This window comes from Amblyomma maculatum, chromosome 7, assembly GCF_055883805.1.
Source record: "Amblyomma maculatum isolate TAMU_Amacu chromosome 7, ASM5588380v1, whole genome shotgun sequence".
NCBI classification, from domain to species: Eukaryota; Metazoa; Arthropoda; class Arachnida; order Ixodida; family Ixodidae; genus Amblyomma; species Amblyomma maculatum.
In genome coordinates this window covers 134,577,705-134,592,086 of record NC_139350.1, presented here as the reverse complement: position 1 = coordinate 134,592,086, position 14,382 = coordinate 134,577,705, and positions in this window count along the sequence as shown.

Sequence of the window (14,382 nt, the reverse complement as noted above, 5' to 3'; positions counted from 1 at the left end):
AAGGGAGAGCATAGAGAATGGAAGCGCTGGCAGCCGCCTCAAACAGCCGGATCGCCCATGATGTTGAGCAGCCGTTGCCCCTTTTCGAGAAGACGTTGGGCTGCTCAGCCAGCCCGGTTCAGATGACCCAGGTAGGCCTTGTCCGCAGGGATTCATATGAGGCGGTGATCGATCATGAGTCCCAGGTACTTGACCTGGTGTCTTCAGGGCAGGCTGGTGCCATGAATCTCCAGGGTGGCTGCATGGGCTGACGCTCGTGCTCCCGAAGGATGAACCATGAGAGCCTCCGACTTTGCGGCCGAGAGCTTGAGCGCCCTGTCGAGGAGGAACTGCTGCACAGAGTCGAGGGCTCGTTGCAGGACTTTCCTAGCAGAGATCATCCGTCTCCTTGGGGCCCGGACCTAAAGCGCCACACCGTTGACGTTGACTGAGGTCAGCACTCTGTGGTCCCGACCTTATTTGATGGCGCTCGGGAGACCAGCCAGGACTAGGTTGAACAAGAAGGGGCTGAGAACAGACCCCTGGGGCACTTCAGTGTTGATGGGGCGAGGCAAGCTCAGGGTCTGTCCAACCCGGACCTGCAAAGAACGATTTGATAGGAAGGCTGTTATAAAACGCCGCAGGTTATCTGTCACTCCCATATCGTCCAAAGCCTGTTGGATGGCCTGGCGTGGTAGATGGTCGAAGGCGGACTCGACATCCAGGAGGGCGAGGAGGGCGACGTCTCCAACGTGCTTTGCCTCTTCCAGGGTGGACACCACGTCCGCAATGGAGTCCGCAGTGCACCTGTGTCTCCGGAACTCGAACTGGCTCTCAGGGAGAAAGTTTTTCACCCGGGCAATCCAATAAAGGCGCTCCAGGACCCCGGACTCCATGGCCTTGCAGGCTGCGGATGTGAGGGACACGGGGCGGTAGGAGGACAGCTGCTGGGGGGGCTTCTTTGTTTTGAGGATGGGGACCATGATGGTCGTAGTCCAACTCTCGGGAAGGATGCCGCTCTCCCAGATCACGTTGAACACCTGCAGGAGGCGGGCCTTTTGTGGGGTATCTAGGTTGTGGGGCATTTGGAGGGTGATCCCATCTGCGCCTGGCGCCGTCTTTTTCTTGTACCGATTCAGGGCCTGAAGAAGCTAGTGGGTGATTGGTTCCAAGCACTGGGCAGCGACCTTGGAGATGGCTGTGGCAGGGAAAGAGTGGCGGATCTGAGGCTCACGTAGCGGAGGGCTTGGTTGAGGGCCTAGGGCAGGGCGGGCGGCCTTGGACAGGTGGTCTGCCAGCTCCTCGGCTAACACCTGGTAGGACACCCCTCTGGCAGTGGCGGCGCCCAGGACAGGATGGCGGTTGACGGTCACCTGCAGGATAGAACGAATGAGTCGCCATGCTGTAGCTGACCGCCGGGCGGTTTGCAGATTGTGGCAGATGCTTGCCCAGCCTTCTCGACCCCGTCGGTTGGCTTGTCGGCGGCAGCAGGCGTCGACCTTCCTCCATTTGGACCAGTCCTTGGTGAGCTCCGTCCGCTTGGCTGTGCGTTCCGCCCTTCGCCTAGCAGCTCGAAGGCCCAGCAGCCGGAGGTCAGGCACCGGGGTCAGTCTGGAGACATGACAAGACACGGTATCACTCTGGGCACAATCTCCCAAGAGGGTCAGTAAGTCACCTGCATGCGGGACACCTTTGGTCAGCTCTATGAACTGTGACCACCTCGTTACCCGATACACCTTGTCTCATTGTCGACGCTGCTTGGTAGGTGTCAGGTAGATAGGGAAGTGGTAGGAGCCCAGGGAGTCTGCCGCTCACTCCTAGGTGAAGAAGCAGGCCTCCATCAGGAGGGCCAGGTCTAGGGTGGACGAGCTTCGAGGCCTGATGAAGGTTGGGGCCGTGGGCTTCAGGAACCGCAGGCCAGCAGCTGTGATGGCATCCAGCAGCTTCTTGCACCTGGTGAGGACGTCGGGCTGCCCCAGGCCCTGTGGTGGGAGTTGAAATCGCCACAGATTACAGCACCATTACCTAGGCGGCAGTGCAGGTCCGTGAGGCAGGAAGGATCCCATGGGACGCCCGGGAGGATGTAGACCGAGGCCACCGAGGTGTCTGTGTTGCCCAGACGGACACGGATGGCACAAATCTCGAGGTGGCCCAGGTCCTTGGCAGCGACATCTAGCACTGCGTGCGGGATGGAGTTGCGCGCGTAGATGGCGCTGCGGGGTCGGTCCTGAGGATGGGACGGGTCCAGGCACGGGGCGTCTGCACATGTACCGAGGGCACAGTAGGACAGGCCACAGTAGCCAGTGTAGCCCGGTAGGCGAGCAGATTCCGCAGGTATCCTGGTCTCCTGAAGCGCCAGGACGTAAACGTTCATGGTTCCCTGCAAAATCACGTCTTGTAAGTCAGCTAAGGAGTGCTGACTTACTGGCAGCTAAGGAGTGCTGCACTGATAATGAATGTCCAGGTGCCGTGGGAGAAACCGTAGCAGTTTGCACAGCCTGAGAAATGTGAGCTGCCAGAAGGTTGGATATGCACTCCGTGACTGTTGTCGCAATCCTATCCACCATTTTGGTCATGGTTGCTTCCACAGCAGTTATTATGGCTGTAGACATCGAGGAATCTAATGATGCTCCAGAACGGGCTGATACACCTGCATACCCATGTGCTCTCTTTAATTTCTTGAATTGCCTCACGCCTCGAGCAACATTTTCGGTCAATAATCTCCAGATATTGCATTTCATGCGCTCTAGAAGGACATTCCAAACAATTTACTGAGTGAAGTCCGCCGCAAAGCCAACAATTTGACATTTTGATCAGAGCATAAATGTGCTTCATGGACATCGCCGCATTTGCAACACCGCGAAGTGGATTTGCAACCGCCAGCAGTATGGCCACAATGCCACCAGTTGTTGCACTGCAGAGGCTTTGATGGTAGGGGATCTACTCGGAATATTAAAGGCCACGCTTTAATCTCTGATGTACAGACTGTGCCTGCAAAGGTATCAATTGCTGATTCTGTCGACACTTGCTGATTCTGTCGACACACGAACATTATTGACCTCCCGGCTACAGCAATAGACCGCAACAACTCCTGCTGCGGAGAGAAGGTCAAGGGTTTCTTCTGGCCTTAATAAGGAATCCACACCTCGGACTAGACCTTTTGTGCAGGCCAGGTGTGCAGAGATAAAACTGCTTACCTGATGAGATGCAAAAGTAACGTAGTTTAGAAGATCCTTTATACATGGCAGATCTGGTGAACGGCAAAGAATCCCGCCGCGACCAAATTGGCGCACCTCGGCTATTTCTTCGTAGAAGGAAGTGGTTTCCCGAAGGGCAGCTCGAACAGCTCCTTGGTTGTTCATTTTAATGGTGCCACCACCATTAGGAACGAGCGCCACAGGGATGTTGCGGACACCGGAGCTCTGAAAAGCTTCCAAGGGTAGATCATCGGTAAGAAGGGAAGCCGACCAAGGGGAGCGCCCTTGGCCGGGGGAGTGCGCCGACATTACCTTAAATTGACAACGTCACCGCGTGTGTTAGTCAACAGAGAACAAAAGACGCAATGGGGAAAGACAAAACCAGGACCAGCAACCCAATACTTAGCCGATCGTCAAGCGAGCTCAGTGCACATCTTCTTCATTCTTCTTCTTCTCCTTCGTTGTAATGGCACATACCCACAGTGGGGGATTGGCCAGAATTCGTTGTAGGCGACATAATATTTTTGATAATGTCGATTTGACTGTATGATATAGATAACCTAATAATTAGGAGCCAGTGTTGCTGAAATAACTTGAAATTTTGAGGCGATGCAATAGAAAGCAATGAAAAAAAGGAATAAAATTGTAAATTACTAAAAATAACAATAAGAAGAAAAAATACAATTCAGACAGATCAGCGCTAACACACAAATCTTCCAGTAGCAATATTATAATTATGAAGTAAGTCACACACCGTTTTTAGGGCATACCCTTTTACGGTTGCACCAAAGGAGTGGAGGACAGGAACTGTAAATGGCAATCCTAGGCGAGTAAGAGGTATTTCTAGATAATTTCTTCTCTGAGTGGCATACCTGTGGCAGGAGAGGATGTAATGTTCAATTGTTTCCACGTCATTACATGACGCACAAAGATTCGACGGCGTGAATCCAGAGCGACATAAATAAAGATTGAGGGAAGGAATTCTACAACGCATGAGCGTCATGGAAACCTCACATTGCCTCGAGGTACAACATTGGACATTCCAATGGAAGTTTAAATGGTTAAAATTTGTAGTCGCAAGGAGTGGCTCGTGGCTCAAGGAGTTTAATGTTTGAAATCGTTTAAAACGGGATATATTTAGCAAGATAATATTGGGTACAACAACGGCAACAGACCCACTGAGAGCTGAATTTGCTAAATAATCTGCGATTGTATTAGAAGCGATGCCGCAGTGTCCCGGAACCCACTGAAAACGTACTTCCTGTAAATGTATCGGAAGGAAAAACATCAGGGTTTGTTCCAAAAGACGTATTTTCGGACTTTCTAATGATGCTAAGACTGACAGGCAGTCAGAGAGTATGATTACGTGAGTAACATTACCGGGAACTTTTTCAAGGGCCAAACCAATTGCAAGCAATTCAGCAGTAAATATTGGTGTGTAATCAGGAATCCATACAGAAAAACTCCAATGAAGTGCTTGGGAGTAAATCCCTATTGCTGCTTTTTCATTTCGTTGTGAGGCATCTGTGAAAATAGCTACGTGTCGTGGATATTGTAATAGATAATTTTCAAGGTCTCCCTTTATTACCGTGGTAGTCAAGTGTTTCGCATTAGATGGAAACGATTGGTCAAAGCACAGTGTGGAAGTAGCTTGAACATTGCCAACACGTCTTACTGACATAATCTAAACTGCAATTTTGGACAGCAAGGACTGAGTAAATACAAATTGTGGTTGCTTATATTGCGGCCAATGATAATCTAGAAACTGAGATTGGTGTTTAATAAAAATGGGAGAAGCCACTCCAGACAGAGATTCCAGTGCTCGTAAAAAGGTTCGCACAGTGAGCAGCTCAAATCCAGAGTTCAAGTCACGTACACGGGCCTCTAAATAGAGGACTGATTTGAAACTGTTCTTGGTAACCCCAAACATAGTCGTAAAGCGCGCCTCTCCAATAGCAACAAAGGTCGTAGTTTGTATTTAGTACTGCCCGAGAAAAGAACACAACCGAACTCCAGAATTGGTCTCAAATAAGTTTTATAGAGAAACAAAAGTGTATATCTACGCATACCGAATTTCTTATGGCTAATTCGAATCAGGCGACCAAGGGCTCGATCACCTTTCAGGCAATTACTTTTGATATGAGGCCACCAGTCTATTGGGAGTGGTATAATACACCCAAGTATTTTAAGGATTCAACCTGTGGGATTTGTGAACCGCAATACGTAAGGGAGATATAAAGAGGGTGTGCCGGTGGGAAAACGAGTTCTGAGGATTTCTTCACGTTGAGAATTAATTTTACTTTACCGAGCCAAACTTCAAGTGCATTCAAGTAGGTTTGCAATAGCTGATATAAGGAATGAACATCTCGTGCAGAAGAGAAAAAGGCAATATCATCCGCATACACGTACACCTTTATATTTGGATGAACAGGAATATCTCTCATTAATATATTGAATAGCAATGGAGACAGCACCGATCCCTGAGGCACGCCTCAGGGATCTCTGAGCTGTCTTGTTGTACCTAAATAAATTTGACATTCCCACGAAGGGGGTTGGTCAGGGAATAGTGTGAACAGCCAACTGTCCTACAGGTACTAAATGAGTGTATTAGAATTATCATAAACTAAACAAAATATCTAATATTTAGGATCACAGAATTGAATGAAAGAAAAAAAACTGTACTATTGGACTTTCAAAATGTAACTCTTCTCTGATGTGAAAACGTTCGCCAAGCGAGAAGCAAATGTTCAATAATTTCAATCTCATCGCAAACCTCACAAATGTTTGTGGGGCTGAAGCCACATTATATAAGCAAAGATTTAGGCCGAGAATACTGCTTCGCTTGAGAGTCAACGTTACCTCTCACTGCCGTGATTGAGACGAACGAACTTTCGATGAGTAAATGAGATGTTGGTTAACTATCCCTTCATTCAAATAAGGGCTACATAATTGATACAATCCCACCTTTGTACTGACGCGACAGCCTAAGCTGCCAGCCAACATATGAAGCCCCACATTAACCGAGCCGTATTAACGTGCCAGCATGGCGTACGGATAATGTGAATGGAAAGGTTTTGACAGGCTGATTGTGATATCACCCCCATACGAAACGAGAGGCCCAAATTCGCAGCTCCTCCGAAAAGTAATGTCTAGAAACCCTACGTCCAGTTAGTGCTCGGCCATGTCATTTGCCAGCAACCATCTCTCACAACCTCTCGTTCTTCTTCTTCATCATTTTCTAGTGGTTGCTAGGCAACGGCTCAAGGTCAGTGCGACCATGGTCAAGGTTCCAATCATGACGAAAGTAAGATCACGGAGAAGAGGCGAACCGGCTGTCATAGTCTAGCTTTCACACAAAACGAAGCTCGAGTTGCGAAGGAACTGTTAAACTTTCCGCTACGCGTTATGTGGGTTCGTGGTTTTTAGGCATTGTTGCCGAGAGCCTCTCATTCTGTCGATTGGCTGCCTCGACAGCCCCGCACTTCTCTACCAGAGTCTCAAGTGTCAGAGAGCTGTTTATAAGCAGACATAAAGACAGTGGCGATTTGCAGGTATATGGGAGCTGTAGCTGCTGGCAACTGTTTCTTAGATTTGGGGCATGGTCACCATTTATTTGCACTACTTACAGTCGACATAGTCATGGGGTGCACTCACACCATCACAGCTAGAGGGAACTAACGACGGTGGTCTCAAGTCCAGAACTGTGAACTCTACAGAGTATGTTATGTAGTCTCCCCGCTAACTAGCACAAAAACGAGAGCATTTCTGAGAACGGACGAGAACACAAGATCTCCGAGACATCAATTTTTATATGGAACAATAATCAGCCAGTATACTATTCATTGAAAAGCGCGTGAGAAACTTTCCAATTCAAACTGTAACTTATAAGTTTTGATTCTTCTTTGTTTTAATATACGTTTCTATTTATACGCTGAAGTGTGCTATCTTTCAGATGCTTTTGAAAAAATCATTTGACTCCAACACAGATAACTTTCTGCTTTTTTCTTTTATCTAAAATATATCTCCTATCACATTGTTCCCAAATTCGCCGGTATGCTGCTTACCTATTGAAGCATTGTGGGGTGTTTTAAAGCCAAATGCCATTTCTAACGCTTTGAGATGAAATGGTACATTGGTGCTCTGTATTTTCGGGCTGTTAGCACAGTTCCGATTAGCATCAAACCTGTGTGTGCAATATTTGGTATAAGCGATGTAATCGTGGGCCCAGGTGCGTTCTTTAGGAGCGCTCGTGTGTGTCCTTGTTTGTCCTTGGTCTATCCCTGCACTATTTGTGTTGACACGAATACTCACGCACAACGTTTTTCAGTCACGCGACGAGGATAAATAAATGACAATTTTAAGGCTGACACACGTACGCTACGTCACTATTTCTAAACTACAAGCATCTACGCGAACAAAGGCCGGTTAACAGAACTGTCCTACTGTGGGTTCATGTGCGCGGGGCGGCGACGTTCAGTTTTATTGCGCTAAGACGACTTTTGCCCGGTCGGCGAAGCTCATCTACGCACCCGACACCGGGTGAGTTAAATCCGGGTGCGAAAAAGTTGTAACAGGCGTAAACATGCTGTGATGTTTTCGATGAATACCTTTTTAACTATGCTAAACATTGTATATCCGTGCATCGGTATTGTAAAATACACCTTAACAAACACGAAATTAAATAAATTATGCTGGAGGTCGATCTTCCTAGGAGCATTGATTTCGAAAATTGCATGACAGCGATGGGATACAGAATGCTTGAGTTTTGTACGTTTTACCAATCGCCAAAACAAAATCAATGCAGCTATGAAGCAGCTGTGGGTCCATGGGTTGCAGACAGTACACATGCTGCACTGCGGAAAATGGTTGCTTTTAGCACAAATTGAAAAATAAAACAAAACTCTTACTATACTCAAGTTTTATAGGAACACATTTGTTGCGATGATGAGAGCGAAAAATAGTTATTACTGCAACTTAGTCAAGAAGACCAGCATTGGTTCAAACGAGATATGAATAATTGTTAAAGTGTCAGGACTCGCAGCGAAAAACACGAATTGCCCCTGGTGGCCTCTTTGAGCAGGTCGGTATTCATTTCAATAGCTACTTTACAAATGTTGGCGAATCACTTCATAATCACCCAAAATCTTATCCCGCAGCCACTAATTTATCTAGCACAATATATACCAATATTAGTGAAATATAATCTCTGTCGATATACTCATATATGCGGTACGCACACTACTGAATAATGAAGCAGTGGGATATGACGGCATTAACAATGTGATATCGAAGTATAATATTGATAACATATTTTTTGCTAGACTTAGTCTGCTGCAAAAAAAAATAACAAGAAAAAAAACAGCAGTTTCCCAGAGTCGTCCGGACGTCTCAGTGGTGGAATCGGGCAGAAGAGTCTATGGGTTTGCCTTCCTTAGCGCCGCTACTTCCTTGCCCCTTGCTTCACGGCCGGAGCGGTGGCAGAAGGTGGATTTCTAGTTGCTATCTCGCGGCTTCAGAGCTCTCCTTGGAGGCGGTCGGTTTCTTGTTCACGCATATGTTTTTCATCTCTCGTAAGACAGCGCTGAGCGCGTCCAGATCCGACGGCATCCAGGTCCCCTTGGTAGGCACCAAATTCGTCTTCCATCTGACGTTTTGCGAAGCGTTCCTTCTGGGAACGCGTGCATTGTGGCGAATAGGCTTGACCCACCTCGGTGAAGCGCACTGCAGCGGTCGTCTTCTCCGTAACGGCGGCGTTCGGCGGCTTGCTATCCTTCCGTGCTCCACCGGGGGGCTGCGTCTTCCCCTTCAGTTGCATCTTGTCCTTCGGTACGGTATCTTTGCCGAACCTCATCTCTCAGCGGTCTTCACTGCACTTGCGAATGGACCCGGAGATCAGCTTCTGCGTCTTCTCCCCCGCTGCATAAGCTGCACGCGCGTCGAGGAACTCTGTGCATCACTTTGTCTTCGACACAAGGGACTTACTAAATTCTGTGTTTTAGCTTGTAGTTAATCATGGAATTACGCGAGAACTATCTGCATGTGTACGCTTAAGTTCAACTTGAAAGTAAAGGCAATGCTTCTGCACGTAGTAGTTTACTCTGCCGATTCAGCATTAATGATATGGGGGCAACTGTGATCACTAAATTTTGCGATAAGGCGAAAACGTCTCTTTCGCAGTGGTCCGAATCCCTCCACGACCGACACATCTTTCTCTCTGTTTTCACTCCCATCTTCGTGATTACGCGATAGCTTCAAACAACCAACCAACATATAAAGCCCCGCTTTAAATGAGCGTGCGAACGTGCCTGCTTGGCCAAGGGATAACGTGAATGCAAAGATATTGGCAGGCTGACTGTGATGCCACTCGCCTATATGAAAGAAGAGGTCCGAGTTGGGCAGGTCCTGCCAAAAGTAATCAGGAAGCCGCCGCCCAGTTAGTGCTCGACCATGTCAGCTGCCAGCTACCGCCTCCCACAACCTCTTCTTATTCTTCTTCTTCCTGTAGCAGTTGCTAGGCAACGGCTCAAGCTCAGTGCAACAGCGGCAAGTTTGTGACCGCAGCGAAAGTGCGATTACGGTGAAGAGGCGAACCGGCCTGCGTAGTGTAGCTGCCGCAGAAAACGAAGCTCGGGTTAGTTTTAAAGGAACTTCCTGTCTAATTTGTCATCGACTATATATATAGGACAGTATATAACAATTTAGTGAAATTTAATCACTGTCGATGAACTCTCATCTGTGGTAAGCTCGCTACCGAATAATAGAGAGATGTAGCTTATTACCTTCTTTCGCGATCCGCCACCGTGGCCCTCCTCCACGCGTGGGCGGGTAGAGGGCCACGTTTTTCAGTCACGCGACGAGGATAAATACATGACATAATTGTAAGACTAACACACGTACGCTACGTCTCTAGTTCTAAACTACGAGCATCTACGCGAACAAAGGCCGGTTAACAGAACTCTCCTTCTGTGGGTTCATGTGCGCGGGGCCGCGACGTCCAGTTTTCGTGCGCTAGGACGACTTTTCCCCTTTCGGCGAAACTCATCTACGCACCCGACACCAGGTGAGTTAAATCCGGGTACGAAAAAGTTCTAACAGGCGTAAGTACGCTCTGTTGGTTTCTCTGAATACCTTTTTAACTATGCTAAACGTCGTATATCTGTGCATCGGGATTGCCAAATACACCTTAAAAATACACGAAATCAAATGAATTATGCCAGTTGTAAGGCCCGTGCTCTGTTCGGCCACAGCGGTTGTTGGGTTGTCTACGTAGGTTTCTATGCTAGACCCTCATGCATGTGTTGATGTATATGTGTACTTGTGTTTTGGAAGTATTTCTCAGCTGGGTGTCCTAGTGTTGAACTGCGCGTCGAGTTCTGGTTCCCAGCAGGAGAGCATTAGCTCTAAAATGCAAGATCTTTCTTCGGACCCCCTCTCTGAGTTTACTTTCCCTTTGCTATTAGAGACGGGAGAAGCGCCCCTCTTGCCTCGTCTCGGACCTCATTAGCGCGGTCCCCCGCTGTCCCGTCGCACTAGTGGGAGCGACCAGAGGCCATAAACCCGCGAAGGGGAGTCAGGCTTTCGTCGCGCTGCACTGCGATGTGCTGCGCGCATCTGGTGTGCTTTGAGAAGGTTGCAGAGAAGACATCTTGCAGGGATTGTGTTTTTATTTTGAAGTGTGGAAAGGGGGAATGCTCTCAACTCAGGAGCGCCGGAATGCGCTCGAGTCTTTCGGTGGAGCTACTCCTTGCGATAGGGCGCTCGCAGTGGCCAAGCGCTGGGAGTAGCGGTAGCTTTGGAGCTGGTGCAAGAGGAGCCAGCTGGGCTGCGGGGATGCAGAGTCCATTGCTTCTCTGCTTTAGCGGTCGGCGCAGTCGTTCGCAGCCAGTTGTCGTTCGTCCCTGATTGTTGCTCCCTTGGGGAAGAATCCGGCTTGACTCTTGCATCATTTATTGTATATAATCTGTATAAAGTTCCCGGTTCATTAAGAAGCTGCTCCACCAAGTGTAATTTGACTCGGACGGATCCAGCGCGGGAGCAGGGAAGCCCGACTCGTTTTTACTGGCGCAGTCACTACAGGATTGGTGCGCTGCAGCGGAACCGAGAGAACGGAGGTGCGTGAAACATCGGACGCCAAAACGCCGAAGACGTGTGTACAAGAGGGTGCGGGAAGCATCGGGCGCCGAGACGCCGAAGACTCGAGTACAACAGGGTGCGTGCTGCATCGGGCGTGGAGACCCCAAAAACGCAACTGCAAAAAGGTGCGTGAGCATCGGGCGCCGAGACGCCGAAGTGCAGGAAGGTGCGTGAAGCATCGAGCGGCCGGGTGCCGAAGACGCGAGAGCAAAGAGGTGCACGCATCGGTTGTGGAGACGCAGAAGACCATCAGCAGCCCCAACGTAGTTAGGACGAGATCAGCTATCGACGACTCCGAAAGACCGGGGAAACACCGACTGCAGACTGCGTATGTGTTTGCACTGACGGTGCGGAGCATCACAGCGATGACGCCATTGCAAGGACACTCCATCATTGCAACCAGTACTGCAGCGTCACTTGTGAGTGATTTTCCCCATTCTTGCTTGCTTGTCTCTGCTGTGCTCGAGCCAAAAGCCTAGGCAAATACCTATGGAGTTTGACATGTGGCTGTGGGATTTCGGGGCGGACTGCGGTCCAGAAATTTGAGCAAGGAGGCTGAAAGAAATGCGGAAAGAGCTTGACGAGCTACGGCAGATGCGGCAGGAGCTTTTATTAGAAAGGGACCGCCGCAAACATAGCCAGCTCAGAGAAAGCTACGAAGGTGAGAACAACGCAGTTAAGACGGCTGTCGTGCCTCCGCAGACAGAAAGCGACGAATACCCTTCGGACGTCGTAGAGGTAAAGGCAACTCTAGAGGAGATAGCACAAAAGTCAGAAGAAACTGTCCCAGTAGCTTGCGACGCCGACGTTTTGCATGTTGCATTGCAGACCTTTGCGGCATCTGTTGAGAAAGCGGATGTCACTACCGTATCCCTAGAAGGTTTAGCAGATACAGAGAAGCCAGCCTCAGAGCAGAAAGACAACCATACGAGCACACAAGATAGATCAGAGAATGATGAGGCCGGTTGTGATGAAATAAACAAAGCCAAGACCCACATTCTGGGTTTAGCAGAGGCGAATGCGATTGCTATGCTCGCGGTGCCGTTCCCAGCCTTAGCTAACCCCACAAAGTAAATGTAGCTTTTGCGGAGGCAGGCGCTGCCGACGTCGCAGACACAAAGGACTCGCTACTACCCGTCGCAGGGGATCCGAAGGATAAGCAAAATGTGCCCGATGATGGCCAGGCAGAGCCAGCTGACACAAAGGAAGTTTGCCTTCAGGTTGTAGCGGTATCAGAGCAAGTGAGCCCTGAAGAAGGCCCCGATGTCATTCGGATTGAGAGCCGCCGCGACGAAAGCGACGCATGTGAAATCCGCATTTTGACTGCAGCAGGCGCGACGCCAAACAAAGGGGAAGTTCATCAGCCACTGCGAGCGTCGGGGAAAGCAGACAGTTTGCACGAAGCTTAAACGCGAGCAGTGCGTCGTCTATTTCCTTGCTGCATGAGCTGCCGCCGATAAGTGGTGACAACGTCTCCTTTCCGCGTAAGTAAGCGAAACGATCGGACAGGCGGCGACGAGTGGCACACATATGCGCTTGCGGGAAAGAGAAGTTACAGTACTGCATTTGTATTTTTTTACGTGTGGAAAGGGGCGCGCTCTCGGCTCATCTCTGGAGTGCGGGACGGCGTCCGAGGTGTCTTTGGCTGGAGCTACTCCTTGCGTTAGGACGCTCGCGCTGGCGAGCGCTGGGTGTAGTGGTTGCTTTGGAGCTGCAGCAAGAGGTGCCATCTCGACTGCTGGGATGGGGAGTCCCTTGTCGCTCTGTTTAGCGGTCGGCGCGGCCGACCGCGGCTAGTGTTCTTTTGTGAATATAACTCTTGTACCGCCTCTTGTTCTTTGTATAAAGTTCTCCGGTTGGTTACCAAGTTGCTCCACCAGCTTACTGGCTTGCTCCATTATCCAGTCACTCATCAACACCGAACCAAAAACTTTACTCCAGTTTTCGATCTTCCTAGGAGCATTAATTTCGAACATTGCATGACAGTGATGGGATATAGAGTGCTTAAATAATATATGGTATACCAAACGCCAAAACAAAATCTACACATGATTGCTCCTGTTGCAGCTATGAAGCATCTGTGGGTCTATAGGGTGCGGATAGTGCATATACTGGACTGCGGAAGAAGACAGCTTTTAGCACAAATGAAACAATGATAAAACAAAACTCTTCCCTTGCTCAGCTCAAGTTTTATAGGAACAAAAATGTTGCTTTGATGAGGAGAGCGAAAAATAGTTTGTAAGATGGGGGTTTATTGAGCAGATCAGCAGGACTCAATCAGCAGGACTGGGCTGATCAGTGGCGAACACAGCGACAGCGAACACAGTCAGGTCCAGCACGCGCAGAGATCACGATGCCACTGACTGGAATGTTCCTCGTGCACTTCTTCCTCTTCACAATTACCCGCGGGACGAAGAGGAGACATCCTGGCGACCTACGGCGTGAGCAAGACGGCAGGGTCGTAATAGGGTTTGAAGCGCTGGAGGTGAACAATCTCACGTCGGCGTAGATCATGAGACGGCGTAACAGGTTCCACCACATAATTAACCAGAGAGGTGCGCTCCAGAACTCGGTATGGGTCATGGTATTTAGCAAGAAATTTTGAAGACAGTCCAGGAGCATTGGAAGGTATCCACAGCCACACAAGGGCGCCAGACGAGAAGTCCGGTGTCATGTGTTGGCTGTCATGGTTGGATTTATGGCGGTACTGGGTGTTAGCCGTGAATGCGCGGGCGATTTGTCATTAGTCTTCTGCATACTGGGCTGCTTGAGACGCAGGAGTATACTCTGATATGTCTGGCTGATACGGGAGTATGGTGTCGATTGTAGCAGAGGGGTGACGGCCGTAGAGGAGAAAAAAAGGAGAGAAGCCAGTAGTACACTGCGTTGCGGTATTGTATGCGTACGTCACATACGGAAGGACGAGGTCCCAGTTTGAGTGATTGGAGGAGCCGTACACACAGAGCATGTCGCCAAGGGTACTACTGAAACGTGCAGTGAGGCCATTAGTCTGCGGTTGATAGGCGGAGATGGTTCTATGATTAATGTACGTTGCACTTGGTGAGCAAGGCTT